The sequence below is a fragment of the Nomascus leucogenys genome, chromosome X (assembly GCF_006542625.1).
Source record: "Nomascus leucogenys isolate Asia chromosome X, Asia_NLE_v1, whole genome shotgun sequence".
Classification (NCBI taxonomy): Eukaryota; Metazoa; Chordata; class Mammalia; order Primates; family Hylobatidae; genus Nomascus; species Nomascus leucogenys.
In genome coordinates this window covers 57647533-57668257 of record NC_044406.1, presented here as the reverse complement: position 1 = coordinate 57668257, position 20725 = coordinate 57647533, and the positions used below count along the sequence as shown (strand labels likewise).

Sequence of the window (20725 nt, the reverse complement as noted above, 5' to 3'; positions counted from 1 at the left end):
TGATAGTACTTCTTTCAAAATTAAAGTCTATGTTATCAAACCCCACCACCACTTTATCAAATAAGTTAATGTAATATTCTGAATCCTTTGTTGTAATTTCAACAATGTTCACAGCATCTCCACCAGGAGTAGATTTCATTCCAAGAAACTGCTTTCTTTGCTCATACATAAAAAGCAATTCTTCATTTATTAAAAAGTTTTATCACGAGACTGCAGCAATTCTGTTACATCTTCTGGCTCCACTTCTAATTGTAGTTTTCTTGCTATTTCCACCAAATCTGCAGTTATTTTCTCCATTGAAGTCTTGAATCCCTCAAAGTCATCCGTGGGGTTGGAATCAACTTATTCCAAACTCCTGTTGATGTTGATATTTTGACCTACTCCCATGAAGTGCAAATGTTCTTAATGGTAATGAGAATGGTGAATCACTTCCAGAAGGCTTTTAATTTACTTTTTCCCAGATTCATCAGATGAATCATTATCTCTTGCAACCATAGCCTTATGAAATGTATTTCTTAAATAATAGGACTTGAAAATCAATATTATTCCTTGATCTCTAGGCTGCAGGATGAATGCCATATTAGTAGGAAAGAAAGCAACATCAATCTTCTTATACATCTCCATCAGAGCTCTTGCATGACTAGATGCATTTTCAATGAGAAGTAATATCTTGAAAGGGTTTTTTTTTTCTGAGGTGGTCTCAACAGTAGGCCTAAAATATTCAATAAGCCATGTTGTAGTGCTGTAAACAGACATGCTGTTATATGGACTTGGTTGTTCCATTTATAGAGAATAAGCAGAGTAGATTTAGCATAATTCTTAAGGGCACAAGAATTTTCAAAATGGAAAATGAGCATTGGCTTCAAATTAAAGTCACCAGCTGCATTATCCCCTAACAAACAAGTCAGCCTGTCCTTTGAAGTTTTAAAGCCAGGAAATGACTTCTCCTGTCTAGGTATATAAGTCCTAGGTGGCAGCTTCTTTCAGTATGCGGCTGTTTTGTCTACATTGAAAATCTGTTGAAAAGCTTGCCTTTTGCTAGCTTTTGAATTTGTTTTCTCCTGCTTTTCTAGTTCTTTTAATTATGATGTTAGGGTGTCGATTTTAGATCTTTCCTGCTTTCTGTTATGGGCATTTAGTGCTATAAGTTTCCCTCTACACACTGCTTTAAATGTGCCCCAGAGATTCTGGTACGTTTTCTCCTTGTTCTCATTGGTTTCAAAGAACATCTTTATTTCTGCCTTAATTTCGTTATTTACCCAGTTGTCATTCAGGAGCAGGTTGTTCAGTTTCCATGTAGTCGTGCGGTTTTGAGTGAGTTTCCTAATCCTGAGTTCTGATTTGATTGCACTGTTGTCCGAGAGACTGTTTTTTATGATTTCCGTTCTTTTGCATTTGCTGAGGAGTGTTTTACTTCCAATGATGTTGTCAATTATAGAATAAGTGCGATATGGTGCTGAGAAGAATGTATATTCTGCTGACTTTGGGTGGAGAGTTCTGTAGATGTCTATTAGGTCTGCTTGGTCCAAAGCCGAGTTCAAGTCCTGACTATCATTGTTGAGTTTCTGTCTCATTGATCTGTCTCATATTGACAGTGCACTGTTAAAGTCTCCCACTATTATTGTGTGGGAGTCTAAGTCTTTTTGTAGATCTTAAGAACTTGCTTCATGAATCTGGGTACTCTTGTATTGGGTGCATATATATTTAGGATAGTTAGCTCTTTTTGCTGCATTGATCCCTTTACCATTATGTAATGCCCTTGCCTTTTTTGATCTTTGTTGGTTTAATGTCTGCTTTATCAGAGACTAGGATTGCAAGTGCTGCTTTTTTCTTTTACTGTCCATTTGCTTCGTTAATATTCATCCATCCCTTTATTTTGAGCCTATGTGTGTCTTTGCACATGAGATGGGTCTCCTGAATACTGCACACCAATTGGTCTTGACTTTTTATCCAATTTGCCAGACTCTATCTTTTAATCGGGGCATTTAGCTCATTTACACTTAAGGTTAATATAGTTATGTGTTAATTTGACCCTGTCATTATGATGCTAGCTGGTTATTTTGCACATTAGTTGATGCAGTTTCTTAATAGTGTTTATGGCCTTTACAATTTGGTGTGTTTTTGCAGTGGCTGGTACTAGTTTTTCCTTTCCATATTTAGTGTTTCCTTTAGGAGCTCTTGGAAGGCAGGCCTGGTGGTGACAAAATCTCTCAGCATTTGCTTGTCTGTAAAGGATTTTATTTCTCCTTTGCTTATGAAGCTAGTTTGGCTGGGTATGAAATTCTGAGTGGAAAATTATTTTCTTTAAGAATGTTGAAGTTCAGCGGTGGTGTTGCCCCTGTCCAGGCCCTGAGCAGCCCTGAGCATGGGCAGCCCCTGGTGGCTGCCATAGCCAAGCTGCCAGTGCTGGACTCTCATGGGCAGTGGGTGCCGTTTGGAGCTCTCCTCTGGGAGCACTGCACTATGGTAGCGTTTGTGCAACATTTCCTGTTTTACATTTGCAAGGAATATGTAGAGGATCTGCCCAAAATCCTGAAGAGTTTCCTACAAGAAGCAAATGTCACTCTTATAGTGATTGAACAGTCATCCTACCATCTTATTGAGCCTTTTTGCAAACTGCCTGGATATTCTCATGAATCTAGAGAGGCAGTCTGGCTACAGTGGCTTTGCCAAGCTGTGGTGGGCTCTGCCCAGTTTGAATTTCCCGGTGACTTTGTTTACACTGTGAGGGGAAGACTGCCTACTCAAGCCTCAGTAATGGTGGACACCCCTCCCCACATCGAGCTCGAGTGTCCCAGGTCGACTTCAGACTGCTGTGCTGACAGTGAGAATTTCAAACCAGTGGATCTTAGCTTGCTGGGCTCCATGGTGATGGGATCTGCTGAGCTAGACCACTTGACTCCCTGGCTTCAGACCCCTTTCCATGTGAGTGAACAGTTCTGTCTCACTGGCATTCCAGGCATCACTGGGGTATGAAGAAAAACCAGCAGTTTTAATTATATTCAAATCTTTCCTTTGCATTCACAACTTGGCTGAATGTTTGGTTCAAGAGCCTTGCTATCTTGGTTGTCAACATGCCTTCCTCATTAAGTTTAATGATTTCTAGTGTTTGTTTTAAGGTTAGAGACATGCGACTGACTCTTTCTTTCACTTGAACACTAATTGTAGGACTATTAATTGACCTAACATCAACATTGTTTTGCCTCAGAGAATAGGGATGCCCGAAAAGAGGGGGAGATATGAGGGAACAGTTGGTTAGTGGAGCAAGTGATCTTTGTTTTTGTTTTTCTTGTGTGTTTCAGAACACACACATTTATTAAGTACCCTGTCGTATATGGGTGCAGTCCATGGCATCCCAAAACAATAGCAATTGTAATATCAAAGATCACTTATCGCCCACACACAGTGGATCATGCCTGTAATCTGAGCACTAAGAAGGAGGCCAAGGGGGGCAGACAGCTTGAGCTCAAGAGTTTGAGACCAGCCTGGGCAACATGGTGAAATCCCATAAACACACACACACACACACACACACACACACACACAAATTAGCTGGGCGTGGAGGCGCACACCTGTAGTCCTAGCTACTTGGCAGGCTGAGGTGGGAGGATCACTTAAGCCTAGGAGGTCAAGGCTGCAGTGAGCCATGATCATGCCACTGCATTCCAGCCTGTGTAACAGAGCGAGACCCTATCCCAGAAAACAAAAACAAAAACAAAAATCTCTTATCACAGATCACCATAACAGATATGATAGTGAAAAAGTTTCAAATACTGTGAGAATAACCAAAATGTGACACAGAGACATGAAGTGAGCATACATTGTTGGAAAAATGGTGCCAATAGACTTGCTCAACACGAGATTGTTACAAACCTTCAATTTGTAAAAAAGGCAGCATCTGAGAAACATAAGAAAGTGAAGCACAGTAAAAACATATGTATGTATAAAGCTTAGTGAGTTTTAGTATATAGAGAGTTGTAAAACTATTATCACTATTTAACTCCAAAAAGATTTTATCACCCCCAAAAAGAAACCTATACCCGTGGGCTATCACTTCCCTTATTTTCTTTTTCTTTCTTTTTTTTAAAAATTATACTTTAAGTTCTGGGATACATGTGCAGAATGTGCAGTTTTGTTACATAGGTATACACATGCCATGGTGGTTTGCTGCACTAATCAACACGTCACCTACATTAGGTATTTCTCCAATGTTACCCCTCCCCTAGCCTCCCACTGCCTGGACAGGCCCTGGTGTGTGATGTTCCCATCCCTATGTCCATGTGTTCTCATTGCTCAGCTCCCACTTATGAGTGAGAACATGTGGTGTTTGGTTTTCTAATCTTGTGATAGTTTGCTGAGAATGATGGTTTCCAGCATCATCCATGTCCCTGCAGAAACATGAACTCATCATTTTTTATGGCTGCATAGTATTCCGTGGTGTGTATGTGCCACATTTTCTTTATCTAGTCTATTATTGATGGACATCTGGGTTGGTTCCAAGTCTTTGCTATTGTGAATAGTGCCACAATAAACATAATTATGCATGTGTCTTTATAGTAGAATAATTTATAATCATTTGGGTACATACCCAGTAATGAGATTGCTGGGTCAAATGTTACTTCTGGTTCTAGATTCTTGAAGAATCACCACACTGTCTTCTACAATGGTTGACCTAATTTAAATTCCCACTGACAGTGTAAAAGTGTTCCTATTTCTCCACATCCTCTCCAGCATCTCTTGTTTCCCAACTTTTTAATGATTGCCATTCCAACTAGCGTGAGATGCTATCTCATTGTGGTTTTGATTTGCATTTCTCTAATGACCAGTGATGATGAGCATTTTTTCGTATGTCTGTTGGCTGCATAAATGTCTTCTTTTGAGAAGTATCTGTTCATATCCTTCACCCACTTTTTGATGGGATTGTTTGTTTTTTTCTTGTAAATTTGTTTAAGTTCTTTGTAGATTCTGGATATTAGCCCTTTGTCAGATGGACAGATTGCAAATTTTTTCTCCCATTGTGCAGGTTGCCTGTTCACTCTGATGACAGTTTCTTTTGCTGTGCAGAAGATCTTTAGTTTAATTAGATCCCATTTGTCAATTTTGGCTTTTGCTGCCATTGCTTTTGGTGTTTTAGACATGAAGCCTTTGCCCATGCCTATGTCCTGAATGGTATTTCCCAGGTTTTCTTCTAGGATTTCACAGTCCTAGGCCTTTTAAGTCATTGTTCCATCTCGAGTTCATCTTCGTATAAGGTGTAAGGAAGGGGTCCAGTTTCAGTTTTCTGCATATGGCTAGCCAGTTTTCCCAACACCTTTTATTAAATAGAGAAAGATTTCCCCATTGCTTGTTTTTGTCAGGTTTGTCAAAGATCAGATTGTTGTAGATGTGTGGTGTTATTTCTGAGGCCTCTGTTCTGTTCCATTTGTCTATATATCTGTTTTGGTACCAGTACCATGCTGTTTGGTTACAGTAGCTTTGTAGTATAGTTTGAAGTCAGGTAGCATGATGCCTCCAGCTTTTTTCTTCTTGCCCAGGATTGTCTTGTTTATGCATGCTGTTTTTTGGTTCCATATAAAGTTTAAAGTAGTTTTTTTTCCAATTCTGTGAAGAAAGTCAGTGGTAGCTTGATACAGATAGCATTGAGTCTATAAATTACTTTAGGCAGTATGGCCATTTTCACGATATTGATTCTTTCTGTCCTTGAGCATGGAATGTTTTTCAATTTGTTTGTGTTCCCTCTTATTTCCTTGAGCAGTGGTTTATAGTTATCCTTTAAGAGGTCCTTCACATCCCTTGTAAGTTGTGTTCCTATGTATTTTATATTCTTAGTAGCAAATGTGAATGGGAGTTCACTCATGATTTGGCTCTCTGTCTGTTATTGGTGTATAGGAATGCTTGTAATCTTTGCATATTGATTTTGTATTATGAGACTTTGCTGAAGTTGCTTATCAGCTTAAGGAGATTTGGGGCTGAGATGATGCGGTTTTCTCAATATAAAATTACGTCATCTGCAAACAGAGACAATTTGACTTCCTCTCTTCCTATTTCAATACAATTTTTTTCTTTCTCTTGCCTGATTGCCCTGGCCAGACCTGCAAATACTGTGTTGAATAGGAGCTGTGAGAGAGAGCATCCTTGTCTTTTGCTGATTTTCTAAGAGAATGCTTCCAGTTTTTGCCCATTAGCTGTGGGTTTGTCATCAATAGTTCCTATTATTTTCAGATGCAATCCATTAATACCCACTTTATTGAGAGTTTTTACCATGAGAGGGTGTTGAATTTTGACTATTGAGATAATCATGAGGTTTTTATGATTGCTTCTGTTTATGTGATGGATTACATTTATTGATTTGCGTATGTTGAACCAGCCTTGCATCCCAGAGATGAAGCTGACTTGATAGCGTTGGATAAGCTTTGTGATATGCTGCTGGATTTGGTTTGCCAGTATTGTATTGAGGATGTTCACCTTGATGTTCATCAGGGGTATTGGCCTGAAATTTTCTTTTTTTGTTGCATCTCTGCCAGGTTTTGGTATCAGGATGATGCTGGCTTCATAAAATGAGTTAGGGAGGATTCCCTCTTTTTCTATTGTTTGGAAGAGTTTCAGAAGGAATGGTAACATCTCCTCTTTGTCACTCTGGTAGAATTTCATTGTGAATCCATATGTTGTTCCTGGACTTTTTTTTTGGTTGGTAGGCTATGAATTAGTGCCTCAATTTTAGAACTTGTTATTGGTTTATTCAGGAATTCAATTTCTTCTTGGTTTAGACTTGGGAGTGTGTGTGTCTAGGAATTTATCCATTTCTTCTAGATTTTCTAGTTCATTTGCATAGAGGTGTTTATAGTATTCTTTGATGGTAGTTTGTATTTCTGTGGGATCAGTGGTGATATAGCCTATAATTTTTTTATTTGATCTATTTGATTATTCTCTCTTTTCTTTTTTATTAGTCTGGCTATCTATTTTGTTGATCTTTTCAAAAAAACAGCTCCTGGATTCACTGATTTTTTGAAGGGTTTTTCGTGCCTCTATCTCCTTCAGTTCTGGTCTGGTCTTAGTTATTTCTTGTCTTCTGCTACATTTTGAATTTGTTCATGGTTGCTTCTTTAGTTCTTTTAATTTTGATGTTAGTGTGTCAAATTTACATCTTCCCTGCTTTATCTGGTGGGCATTTAGTGCTATAAACTTCCCTGTACACAGTTCTTTAAATATGTCCGAGAGATTCTGGTACATTGTGTCTTCGTTCTCATTGGTTTCAAATAACATCTTTATTTCTGCCTTCATTTTGTTATTTACCCAGGAGTCATTTAGGAGCAGGTTGTTCAGTTTCCATGTAGTTGTGTGGTTATGAGTGAGTTTCTTGATCCTGAGTTCAAGTTTGATTGCACTGTGATCTGAGAGACTGTTATGATTTCCATTCTTTTGCATTTGCTGAGGAGCGTTTTACTTCCAATTATGTGGTCAATTATAGAATAAGTGTGATGTAGTACTGAGAAGATTGTATATTCTGTTGATTTGTGGTGGAGAGTTCTGTAGATGTTTATTAGGTCCACTTGGTCCAGAGCTGAGTTCAAGTCCTGAATATCCTTGTCAATTTTCTGTCTCATTGATCTGTCTAATATTGACAGTGGGGTGTTAAAGTCTCCCACTATTATGATGTGGTAGTCTAAGTCTCTTTGTAGGTCTTTAAGAACTAGCTTTATGAATCTTGATGCTCCTGTATTGGGTGCATATATATTTAGGGTAGTTAGCACTTCTCGCTGCATTGATCCCTTCACCATTATATAATGCTCTTCTTTTTCTCTTTTGGTCTTTGTTGGTTTAAAGTCTGTTTTATCAGAGATTAGGAATTCAACTCCTGCTTTTGTTTTTTGTTTTTTTTTGCTTGCCATTTGCTTGGTAAACATTCCTCCATCCGTTTATTTTGAACCTATGTGTGTCTTTGCATGTCAATGCGTTTCCTGAATACAGGACACTGATGGGTCTTGACTCTTTATCCTATTTGGCAGTCTGTGTCTTTTAATTGGGGCATTTATCCCATTTACATTTAAGGTTAATATTGTTATGTTTGAATTTGATCTTGTCATTATGATGCTAGCTGGTTATTTTGTCCATTAGTTGATGCAGTTTCTTCATAGTGTCAATGTTTTTCACAATTTGGTATGTTTTTGGAGTGGCTGGTACTGGCTGTTCCTTTCCATGTTTAGTGTTACCTCGAGGATATCTTGTAAGGCAGGCCTGGTGGTGACAAAATCGCTCAGCATTTGCTTCCCTGTAAAAGATTTTATTTCTCCTCAGCTTATTTTTTTATGTCTAGAAATTTTATTTTTGATTATTTTTTAATTATACTTTAAGTTCTAGGGTACATGTGCACAATGTGCAGGTTTGTTACATATGTATACATGTGCCATGTTGGTTTGCTGCACCCATTAACTCGTCATTTACATTAGGTATCTCTCCTAATGCTATCACCCCTCTCCCCCCACCCCATGACAGGCCCCAGTGTGTGATGTTCCCTTTCCTGTGGCCATGTGTTCTCATTCTTCAATTCCCACCTATGAGTGAGAACATGCGGTGTTTGGTTTTTGGTCCTTGCGATAGTTTACTGAGAATGATGGTTTCCAGCTTCATCCATGTCCCTACAAAGGACATGAATTCATCCTTTATTTATGGCTGCATAGTATTCCATGGTGTATATGTGACACATTTTCTTAATCCAGTCTATCATTGTTGGACATTTGTGTTGGTTCCAAATCTTTGCTATTGTGAATAGTGCCACAATAAACATACCTCTGCATGTGTCTTTATAGCAGCATGATTTATAATCCTTTGGGTATATGCCCAGTAATGGGATCACTGGGTCAAATGGTATTTCTAGTTCTAGATCCCTGAGGAATCGCCACACTGACTTCCATAATGGTTGAACTAGTTTACAGTCCCACCAACAGTGTAAAAGTGTTCCTATTTCTTCACATCCTCTCCAGCACCTGTTGTTTCCTGACTTTTTAATGATCGCCATTCTAACTGGTATGAGATGGTATCTCATTGTGGTTTTGATTTGCATTTCTCTGATGGCCAGTGATGATGAGCATTTTTTCATGTGTCTGTTGGCTGCATAAATGTCTTCTTTTGAGAATCGTCTGTTCATATCCTTTGCCCACTTTTTGATGGGGTTGTTTGTTTTTTTCTTGTAAATTTGTTTGAGGTGTTCTAGTTTTTGGAATTTTCAGCCTTTTTGCACTGGTTTCTCCCCATGTTTGTGGTTTTATCTACCTTTGGTCTCTGATGTTGGTGACCTTCGTATGGGGTCTCTGAGTGGATGTGCTCTTCCTTTCTGTTTGTTTGTTAGTTTTCCTTCTAAAAGTTAGGCCCCTCTGCCGCAGGTCTGCTGGAATTTCCTTGAGGTCCACTCCAGACCCTGTTTGCCTGGGTATCACTAGCAGAGGCTACAGAACAGTAAAGGTTGCTGCCTGATCTTTCCTCTGGAAGCTTTGTCCCAGAGGGGCACTTGCCCGATGCCAGCCAGAGCTCTCCTGTACGATGTGTCTGTCAGCCCCTAGTGGGAGGTATCTCCTAGTCAGAATACACAGGTTTCAGGGACCCACTTGAGGAGGCAGTCTGATCCTTAGCAGAGCTCAAACGCTGTGCTGGGAGGTCCGCTGCTCTCTTCAGAGTCATCAGGCAGGGATGTTTAAGTCTGCTGAAGCTGTGCCCACAGCTGCCCCATTCCCCAGGTGCTCTGTCTCAGGGAGATAGGGTTTTTATCTCTAAGTCCCTGACTGGAAGTGCTGCCTTTTTTTCAGAGATGCCCTGGCGAGAGAAGGAAAATCTGGCAGTCTGGCCACAGCAGCCTTGATGAGCTGCAGTGGGCTCTACCCACTTCAAACTTCTCAGTGGCTTTGTTTACACTGTCAGCGTAAAACTGCCTACTCAAGTGTCAGTAATGGAGGACTCCCCTCCCCCCTCCCCAAGCTCAGGTGTCCCAGGTCAATCTCAGACTGCTGCTGTGCTGGCAGCGAGAATTCCAAGCCAGTGGATCTTAGTTTGCTGGTCTCCATGGGGGTGGGACCTGCCGAGCCAGGCCACTTGGCTCCCTGGTTTCAGCATCCCTTTCCATGGGAGTGAATGGTTGTGTCTCGCTGGTGTTCCAGGAGCCACTGGGGTATGGAAAAAAAGAACTCCTGCAGCTAGTTCGGTGTCTGCCCAAATTGCCGCCCAGTTTTGTGTTTGAAACCCATGGCCCTGGTGGGGTAGGCACCAGAGGGAATCTCCTGGTTTGCAGGTTGGGAAAACCATGAGATAAGCACAGTATCTGTGCTGGAGTTCCTCAGGCTCAGTCTCTCATGGCTTCCCTTGGGTAGGGGAGAAAATTCCCCAACCCCTTGTGCTTCCTGGGTGAGGTGTCACCCCACTCTGCTTCAGCTCACCCTCCGTGGGCTGCACCCACCGTCCAACCAGTCCGAATGAGATGAACCGGGTGCCTCAGTTGGAAATGCAGAAATCACCTGCCTTCTGCATCTATCTTGCTGGGATCTGCAGACCAGAGCTTTTCCTATTCGGCCATCTTGCCAGCCTCCTATCACTTTCCTTATTATCCTTTATTATTTTCCTTCTTTCTTTATATATTTCATATATGAGTCCTTTATTAGGAATGTAATTTGTAAATATTTCCCCCAGTGCGTGGCTTGTCTTTTCATTCACTTGGCAGTATTTTAGGAAGATGAGTAGTTCTCAATTTAATGAAGTCCAAATTATCAATTTTTTCTTTCACGTGCTGTTCAATTTTTTCCTCTTTCAAATAGAGATAGTGATTGTTTAGGTCTTTTTGGAAAATTCCCCAATCCAAACTTGAAACTCCTGTACCAATTTGCACCAATTTTTTTTTTTTTTTTTTTTTTGAGACAGAGTCTCACTCTGTCACCCAGGCTGGAGTGTAATGGCACGATCTCAGCTCACTGCAACCTCTACTTCCCAGGTCCAAGCAATTCTCCTGTTTCAGCCTCCCAAGTAGCTGGGATTACAGGCACCCACCACCATGCCTGGCTAATTTTACGTATTTTTAGTAGAGATGGGCTTTTGCCATGTTGGCCAAACTGGTCTCAAACTCCTGACCTCAGGTGATCCACCCACCTAGCCCTCCCAAAGTGCTGGGATTACAGGCATGAGCTACTGTCCCCAGTCCAATTTGCACCAATTTGAAGGTAGGTTCTAGCCAGTTCCATAGATTGTTTGATCCATGGTGTTGCAATTAATGTATGTATAGGGATTAGCACGAATTGGGTTCCAATTTTTTGTTAAGAGCTATTTATTTGTGCCAAGTCTTAATAACTGGATTATTTCCAAAACCATATGACAGTCACTCAAATTACTGGGCAAAATAATTTATGAAGGGACAAGCAACCTAGAGATAGTAGTATGGAATCAAGTAACTCCCAACAGTCTGCAACTATTTATAAATAATCTTGAACCTAATTTACTAAGAAGGAACACAGGCTAGCAAAAACAGAGTAATCACCTAAATCTACAGAAAGTGCCACTGGATTTAATTTTCACTGGCAAAACCTATCAGAAAAGAGCAATAAAAATCTTAAATTCAAACCTTCTTCAAATGACTATAGCTCCAACTAATAAAATGTCAAGTATGAAATCAGTACATATTTTAGCTGCCTGGGAATTTCTTACAAAACCTTGTTTAACCATATAGGATCTGGGCTTTTGTTTTGAAACCAACCAGCACACAGAACCATAAATAGCTGATATGAGTGGTTAAGAAGACAATATTTGAGGAAGAGACTTATTATTTTACAAAATGAAAACATTTAAAGCCAAAATGGTTTACAAAATTAAAAAGGACTTGCCTTATATTTAAATCTAGAAGTGATTGTGATTAAAAAAATACTTTTAACTTTTTATTGACTAGCGTTCTACTTTAGGACAATATAGAGACATAGTCGAAAAACTCTAAACTTTATTAGTTATTTCATCTGTAACAAATATTCCCACATTTTTTAGTAAGAAAGAACTTATTAACATTCGAAGATATATACTTTATTGCATATTTACCATAAACTCTTCCAAAAGTCTTTTATACTTGTAAATATCAAGAAGGGTACATCAGCACATGAATCCTGCTTCAATTGCTATGCTCACCAAAGAAAATAGTTACTATTTTAGACTAATACTGATGACACGCAAGTAGATTTGCTGTGGTACACAGTGCTTATTTCCACATATTCTTTGTTGTAGTGATAAGCAGCAAGTAAAACAAAGAATAATATTAAGTGAGCTACAAATAGAGTAACCATTTCTATTAGAATAAGATTTAACAATACACATTACTGACAAAAGGTTAAAAGGCTTGACTCGAATTATTATGAAAGGAAGTTCTTTTGAAAGAAAAGAAACACTGTATAATGCAAATATTCCAAAATCTGAAAGATTCTGAACTCTCAAACACTTCTGGTCCCAAGCATTTTGGATAAGGGATATTCGACATTTACTAAAATCAGGGAGGGAAAATGGAGACAAAACTTCACAAACTTAAGCTCAGGCTTTCAAATTAAATACAAAGTGTTTCAGATTAAATAGCCTCTAACTCCATCGGATACAATTGGAAGCAAAAAGGAAACTAGATCCAGGAAGGTCAGAAAAACATGGAATTGTTTTTTTTACCACAGAATGCCACATAGAAAAACAACATAGAGAAAGTTTGGGCAAATTTTGATAAATGTTGTTTGGGCAGAAACTTATTTTTAGGAAACAAATATGGTTTTTATTAATAATTGCTGGGGGAGATGTGTGGAAAGAAAATGTGTGCATTGGGTCACTTTAAAAATTCTGTTTAACTTAGAAAGGGTGTATTTCTAAAGATAATTTAACTAAAGAAGAACAGAACACATGCAAGAAAACTAACAGGGACTTGATAAAAACTCAGGAATGCTCTTTGGTAAAAATCATATAACCAAAGCTATGAAGTTTTAATAATCTGAAGTGGTACATCTAAGTTTAGTATATTTACTGCTATTTTAATATTCCATGCCTAGAATAGACCAATTTAATAGAAACAAACATTTTGACAACCAGTAATGGCAAAAAAACTTTACATGTTTTTAAAAAACATTAATTTTGTGAAAGTGGATGAAGTAGCACTCAGTAGTGAGCAATGACTTTTGCCAAAGTTATCATATTGCATTCCCCATTGTCAGCCCACTGTCTACCTTCTCTATTAATGCAGGTTAACCTAAATTGAGCGTTTCTGTGGCTTAACGTTGTCAGAGGTTGGTCACTGTATATTTCTATTTAAATGAGGCATGCATTTTTTATGTAGCAGTACAAAAACCCTTGTCATTATTCAGTTACCAAAAAGTATACATATTTACATGTGTATGTTACATGACACTGAGGTTTGGGGTACGAAAGATCCTGTCGCCCAGGTAGTGAGCATAGTACACAATACGTAGTGTGTCAGCCCCAACCCCTCTGCCACTATTCCTTCTCTAGCAGTACTCAGTGTCTATTGTTCCCATCTTTATGTCTATGTGTACCTAATGTTTAGGTTCCACTTATACGTGAGAACATGTGGTATTTGATTTTCTGTTTCTGTGTTAATTTGCTTAGTATAATGGCCTCCAGTTTTCATGCTGCTGTAAAGGGTATGGTATTCTTTTTATGGCTGCATAGTAGTCCATGGTGTATATGTACCACATTTTCTTTATCCAGTCCACTACTGATGGGCACCGAGGTTGATTCTGTGTCTTTGTTATTGTAAATAGAGCTCTGATGAACATACAGACACATGTGTCTTTTTGGTAGAATGATTTACTATCCTTTGGGCATATACCAAGTAATAGGATTTCTGAGTCAAATGGTAGTTCTGTTTTGAGTTCTTTTAGAAATCTCCAAACTGCTTTCCACAGTGGCTGAGCTAATTTACATACACAACAACAGTGTATAAGCATTCCCTTTTCTCCACAGCCTTGCCAGCATCTGCTGATTTCTAACTTTTTAATATTAGCCCTTCTGACTGGTATGAAATGGTATTTCATTGTGTTTTTGATTTGCATTTCCCTGATGATTAGTGATGTGAAGGCTTTTACCATTTTTTTTTTTTTTTGCCTCTTGTATGGCTTTATTCTTTCCAATTTTATTTCAGCTTCAGGGGATACATGTGCGGGTTTGTTACATGAGTAAATTGTGTGTCATAGCGGTTTGGTGCACAGATTATTTCATCACCCAGGTAATATGCATAGTACCCAATAGGCAGTTTTTTGATTCTCATCCTCTTCCTATGCTCCAGCTTCAAGAAGGTACTGGTGTCTTGCTCTCTTCTTTGTGTTCATGTGTACTCAATATTTAGCTTCCGCTTATAAGTGAGAATGAGAACATGCCATATTTAGTTTTCTGTTCCTGTATTAATTCATTGAGGATTATGGCCTCCAGCTGGATCCACATTGCTAAAAAGGACATAATTTCGTTCTTTATAATGGCTGTGTAGAATTTCATGGTGTACATGTACCATATTTTCTTTATCCAGTCACCATTGATGGGCATTTAGATGGAATCCATGTCTTCACTATTGAGAATAGTGCCACAATGAACATATGTGTGTATGTGTCTTTATGTCAGAGTGATGTATATTCCTTTGGGTGTATACATAGATTACTATGTACACATAGATGTACTATGTACATTGCTGGGTCGAATGGTAGCTCTAAGTTCTTTGAGAAATCTCTAAACTGCTTTCTGCAACGCCTGAACTAATTTATATTTCACCAGCAGTACATAAGCATACACTTTTCTCCAAAATCTTCCCGCATTTGTTATTTTTTGCCATTTTCATAATAGCCATTTGAACAGGTGTGAGATGGTATCTCATTATAGTTTTGATTTACATTTCTCTGATGATGAGTGATGTTGAGTATTTATTCATATACTTGTTGGCCTCATGTATGTCTTCTTTTGAGAAGTGTCTGTTCACGTCCTTTACTCACTTTTTAATGTGGTTACTTGCTTTTTTAGTCTGTTGAGTTGTTTAAATACCTTATAGATTCTAGACATTAGTCCTTTATTTATTATTAATTTATTTATGTATTTACTTTTTTTGAGACAGAGTCTTGCTCTGTTGCCCAGGCTGGAGTGCAGTGGCACGATCTTGGGTCACCACAAACTCTGTCTCCCGGGTTCAAGCGATTCTCCTGCCTCAGCTTCCCAAGAAGCTGGGACTACAGGCATGCGCCACCATGCCCGGCTAACTTTTGTATTTTTAGTAGAGACAGGGTTTCACTATGTTGGCCAGGCTGGTCTCCAACTCCTGACCTCGTGATCCACCGGCCTTCGCCTCCCAAAGTGCTGGAATTACAGGCATGAGCCACCGCACCCAGACTAGTCCTTTATTGAATACATACTTTGCAAAATTTTTCTCCAATTCTGTAGGTTGTCTGTTTACTCTGTTGATAGTTTCTTTTGCTGTCTAAAAGCTCTTTAGTTTAATTAGGACCCACCTGCCAATTTTTGGTTTTGTTACAATTGCTTTTGAGGACTTGGTCATAAATTTTTTGTACAGAATGTAAAAAATGATAATTTTGGGGTTTTCTTCTAGGACTTTTATAATTTGAGGTCTACATTTAAATCTTTGAATCATCTTGAGTTACTTTTTGTATATAGTGAAAGATAGGGGTGCAGTTTCATTCTTCTGCATATTGCTAGCCAGGTATTTCAGCACAATTTATTGAACAGGACTCCTTCCCCCATTGCTTGCTTTTATTGAGTTTGTCAAAGATTAGATGGTTGTAGGAGTGTGGTTTTACTGCTGGTTTAAGTATTCTGTTCCATTATTCTATGTGTATTTTTTTTTTTTACTAGTACCATTCTGTTTTGGTTACTGTAGCCTTATAGTATAGTTTGAAGTCAGGTAACAAGGTGCTTCTGGGTTTGTTCTTTTTGCTTAGCATTGCTTTGGCAATTTGGGTGCTTCTTTGGTTCCATATGAATTTTAAAATATTTTTTTCTATTCTGTGAAAAATGACGTTAAAAGTTTGATAGGAATAGTTTTGAGTCTGTATATTGCTTTGGGTTGTATGACCATTTTAACAATATTGATTTTTTTCCAGTCCATGAACAGGGAATGTTTTTCCATTTGTTTTTGTCATCAATAATTTCTTTCAGCAGTGTTTTGTAGTTCTTCATGGAGAGATCATTCACTTCTTTGATTAGATGTATTCCTAGGTATATTTTTGTGTGACTATTGTAAATAGAAATGCATTCTTGATTTGGCTCTCAGCTTGAGCACTGTTGATGTAAAGAAATGTTACCAAATTTTGTATATTAATTTTGTATCATGAAATTTTACAGAACTACTTATCAGTTCTAAGAGATTTTTGGTGGAGTCTTTCTTTATATTGCTTAAACTTTATTTAAACTTAAATGTTTTATTTTAAGGTTGGAGTACATGTGCAGATTTTTTATGTACCTAAACTCATGTCATGGGGGTGTGTTGTACAGATTATTTTGTCACCTATGTATTAAGCCTCGTACCCATTAGTTATTTTTCCTAATCCTCTCCCTCCTCCCACCCTCCACCCTCCAGTAGGCCTTAGTGTCTGTTGTTTCTGTCTATTTGCCCATGTGTTATCATTTAGCTCAAATTATAAGTGAGAACAAGCTATATTTGGTTTTCTGTTTCTGTGTAAGTTTGCTAAAAATAATGGACCCCCAACTCCATACATGTTTCTGCAAATGACATGATCTCATTCTTTTTTATGGCTGCATAGCATTCCATGGTGTATATGTACCACATTTGCTTGATCCAGTCTACCACTGATACACTCTTAGGTTGAGTTCACGTCTTTGTTATTGTGAATAGTGCTGCAATGTGCATATGCATACATGTGTCTTTATGATACAATGATGTACATTCCTTTGGATATATACACAATAATGAGATTGCTAAGTTGAATGGTATTACTGCTTTTAGCTCTTCATGGAAATGCCACACCACTTTCCACAATGGTTGAAGTAATTTACTCTATCACCAACAGTATACTTGTTCCTTTTTCTCTGCAATATTACCAGCATCTGTTATTTTTAGCCTTTTTAATAATAGCTATTTTGACTGGTGTGAGATGGTATCTCGTTGTGCTTTTGATTTGCATTCTCTAATGATGAGTGATGTTGAGCTTTTCCTCATATGCTCCTTGACCTCATGAATGTCTTCTTTTAAAAAGTGTCTGTTCATGTCCTTTGTCCACTTTTAATGAGGTTGTTTTTTCCTTGTAAATTTATGTTTCTGATAGATTCTGAATATTAGACCTTTGTCAGATGCATAGTTTGCAAACATTTTCTCCCATTCTGTAGGTTGTCTGTTTACTCTGTTGATAGTTCCTTTTGCTGTGCAGAAGCTCTTTAGTTTATATCTCAGTTTTCAGTTTTTGCTTTCATTGCATTCACTTTTGGTGTCTTCATCATGAAATCATTTCCCATTCCTTTGTCCTGAATGGTATTGCCAAGGCTGTCTTTGAGAATTTTTATAGTTTTGGTTTTATATTAAAGTTTTTAATTAATTTTGAGTTGATTTTTGTATATGGTGTAAGAAATAGATCAAGTGGGCTTCATCCCTGAGATGCAAGGCTGGTTCAACATATGCAAATCAATAAATGTAATCCAGCATATAAACAGAACCAAAGACAAAAACCATATGATTATCTCAATAGATGCAGAAAAGGCCTTTGTCAAAATTCAACAATGCTTCATGCTAAAAACTCTCAATAAATTAGGTATTGATGGGACATATCTCAAAATAATAAGACCTATCTATGACAACCCCACAGAAAATATCATATTGAATGGACAAAAACTGGAAGCATTCCCTTTGAAAACTGGCACAAGACAGGGATGCCCTCTCTCATCACTCCTATTCAACATAGTGTTGGAAGTTCTGGCCAGGGCAATCAGGCAGAAGAAGGAAATAAAGGGTATTCAACTAGGAAAAGAGGAAGTCAAATTGTCCCTGTTTGCAGATGACATGATTGTATATCTAGAAAACCCCATAGTCTCAGCCCAAAATCTCCTTAAGCTGATAAGCAACTTCAGCAAAGTCTCAGGATACAAAATCAATGTGCAAAAATCACAAGCATTCATATACACCAATAACAGACAAACAGAGAGCCAAATCATGAGTGAACTCCCATTCATAATTGCTTCAAAGAGAATAAAATACCTAAGAATCCAACTTACAAGGGATGTGAACGACCTCTTCAAGGAGAACTACAAACCACTGCTCAATGAAATAAAAGAGGATACAAACTAATGGCAGAACATTCCATGCTCATGGATAGCAAGAATCAATATCGTGAAAATGGCCATACTGCCCAAGGTAATTTATAGATTCAATGCCATCCCCATCAAGCTACCAATGACTTTCTTCACAGAATTGGAAAAAGCTAATTTAAAGTTCATATGGAACCAAAAAAGAGCCCTCATTGCCAAGTCAATCCTAAGCCAAAAGAACAAAGCTGGAGGCATCACGCTACCTGACTTCAAACTATACTACAAGGCTACAGTAACCAAAATAGCATGGTACTGGTACCAAAACAGAGATATAGACCAATGGAACAGAACAGAGCCCTCAGAAATAATGCCACATATCTACAACTATGTGATCTTTGACAAATGTGACAAAAACAAGCAATGAGGAAAGGATTCCCTATTTAATAAATGGTGCTGGGAAAACTGGCTAGCCATATGTAGAAAGCTGAAACTGGATCCCTTCCTTACACCTTATACTAAAATTAATTCAAGATGGATTAAAGACTTAAATGTTGGACTTAAAACCATAAAAACCCTAGAAGAAAACCTAGGCAATACCATTCAGGACATAGGCATGGGCAAGGACGTCATGTCTAAAACACCAAAAGCAATGGCAACAAAAGCCAAAATTGACAAATTGGGGTCTAATTAAACTCAAGAGCTTCTGCACAGCAAAAGAAACCACCATCACAGTGAACAGGCAACCTACAGAATGGGAGAAAATTTTCGCAACCTACTCATCTGACAAAGGGCTAAAATCCAGAATCTACAATGAACTCAAACAAATTTACAAGAAAAAAACAAACAATCCCATCAAAAAGTGGGTGAAGGATATGAACAGACACTTCTCAAAAGAAAACATTTATGCAGGCAAAAAACACATGAAAAATGCTCATCATCACTGGCCATCAAAGACATGCAAATCAAAACCACAATGAGATACCATCTCACACCAGTTAGAATGGTAATCATTAAAAAGTCAGGAAACAACAGGTGCTGGAAAGGATGTGGAGAAATAGGAACACTTTTACACTGTTGGTGGGACGGTAAACTAGTTCAACCATTGTGGAAGACAGTGTGGAGATTCCTCAGGGATCTAGAACTAGAAATGCCATTTGACCCAGCCATCCCATTACTGGGTATATACCCAAAGGATTATGAATCATGCTGCTATAAAGACACATGCAGACGTATGTTTATTGTGGCACTATTCACAATAGCAAAGACTTGGAACCAACCCAAATGTCCAACAATGATAGATTAGATTAAGAAAATGTGGCACATATACACCATGGAATACTGTGCAGCCATAAAAAATGATGGGTTCATGTCCTTTGTAGGGACATGGATGAAGCTGGAAACCACCATTCTCAGCAAACTATCACAAGGACAAAAAACCAAACACCGCATGTTCTCATTCATAGGTGGGAATTGAACAATGAGAACATATGGACACAGGAAGGGGAAGATCAGACACTGGGGACTGTTGTGGGGTGGGGGGAGGGGGGAGGGATAGCATTAGGAGATATACCTAATGCTAAATGACGAGTTAATGGGTGCAGCCCACCAACATGGCACATGTATACATATGTAACAAACCTGCACATTGTGCACATGTACCCTAAAACTTAAAGTATAATAAAAAAAAAGACAAATAAAGACAATGGGGTACATATTAAAAAAAAAGAAAATGAGGAAACATTTATGAACAGAGTTGAAGATAAAGTAAAGATTCGTGAAGAGCTAAAACTATGGCTTGTTGATGACTGGGACTTAATTACCAGGCAACAACAGCTCTTCTATCTTTCTTCCAAGAAGAATGTGGGTTTCATTATAAAGGATTATGCAAATTACAAGAAATCTCATGGAAACACAGATAATGACTATGCTGTTAATGAGGTTATGCCAGGGATAAAAGAATACTTCAACTTAATGTTGGGCACCCACCTATCCTACAAATTTGAGAGCATAGTATGCTGAAATTCTTGCAGATCACCCTGATGCAGCCATGTTCGAAGTGTATAAAGTGCCATATCTACTGAGATTATTTGTATAAATTGGAGCAATGTTGGCCTAGACACTGCTGGATGAGAAGTACCTTGCTTTATTACTGAATTATCTTCCTTATTTCCTAAAGTACCTGACAAAGAATTCTGCAACTTTGTTTAGTGCCAGCAATTATCAAGTGGCTCCTTCTGAGTACCACTGTAAAGCTGTGTGAGAGGCACTATCACTCACTTATGCTTGGATCTCTGTAAACATATTTTTGTTGTTAGTCTTTCTCTTGTATGAACGATGTACTTTGAAGATATTACTGTATAACAGAATTGATGTTTGTTTTCTGTTTGATTTTAAACAGAGAAAATAAAAGGGGTTATAGTTCGTTTTTTCTTTTCTTACCTTTTTAAAATTTCAAAGTTGCTAG

At 38.2% G+C, this 20725-nt stretch overlaps 1 pseudogene; it reads left to right on the top strand.

The window, feature by feature from the left end:
• Positions 1-2310: 2310 nt before the first annotated feature.
• On the top strand, positions 2311-20521 carry LOC100596558 (annotated as a pseudogene).
• Positions 20522-20725: the final 204 nt, after the last annotated feature.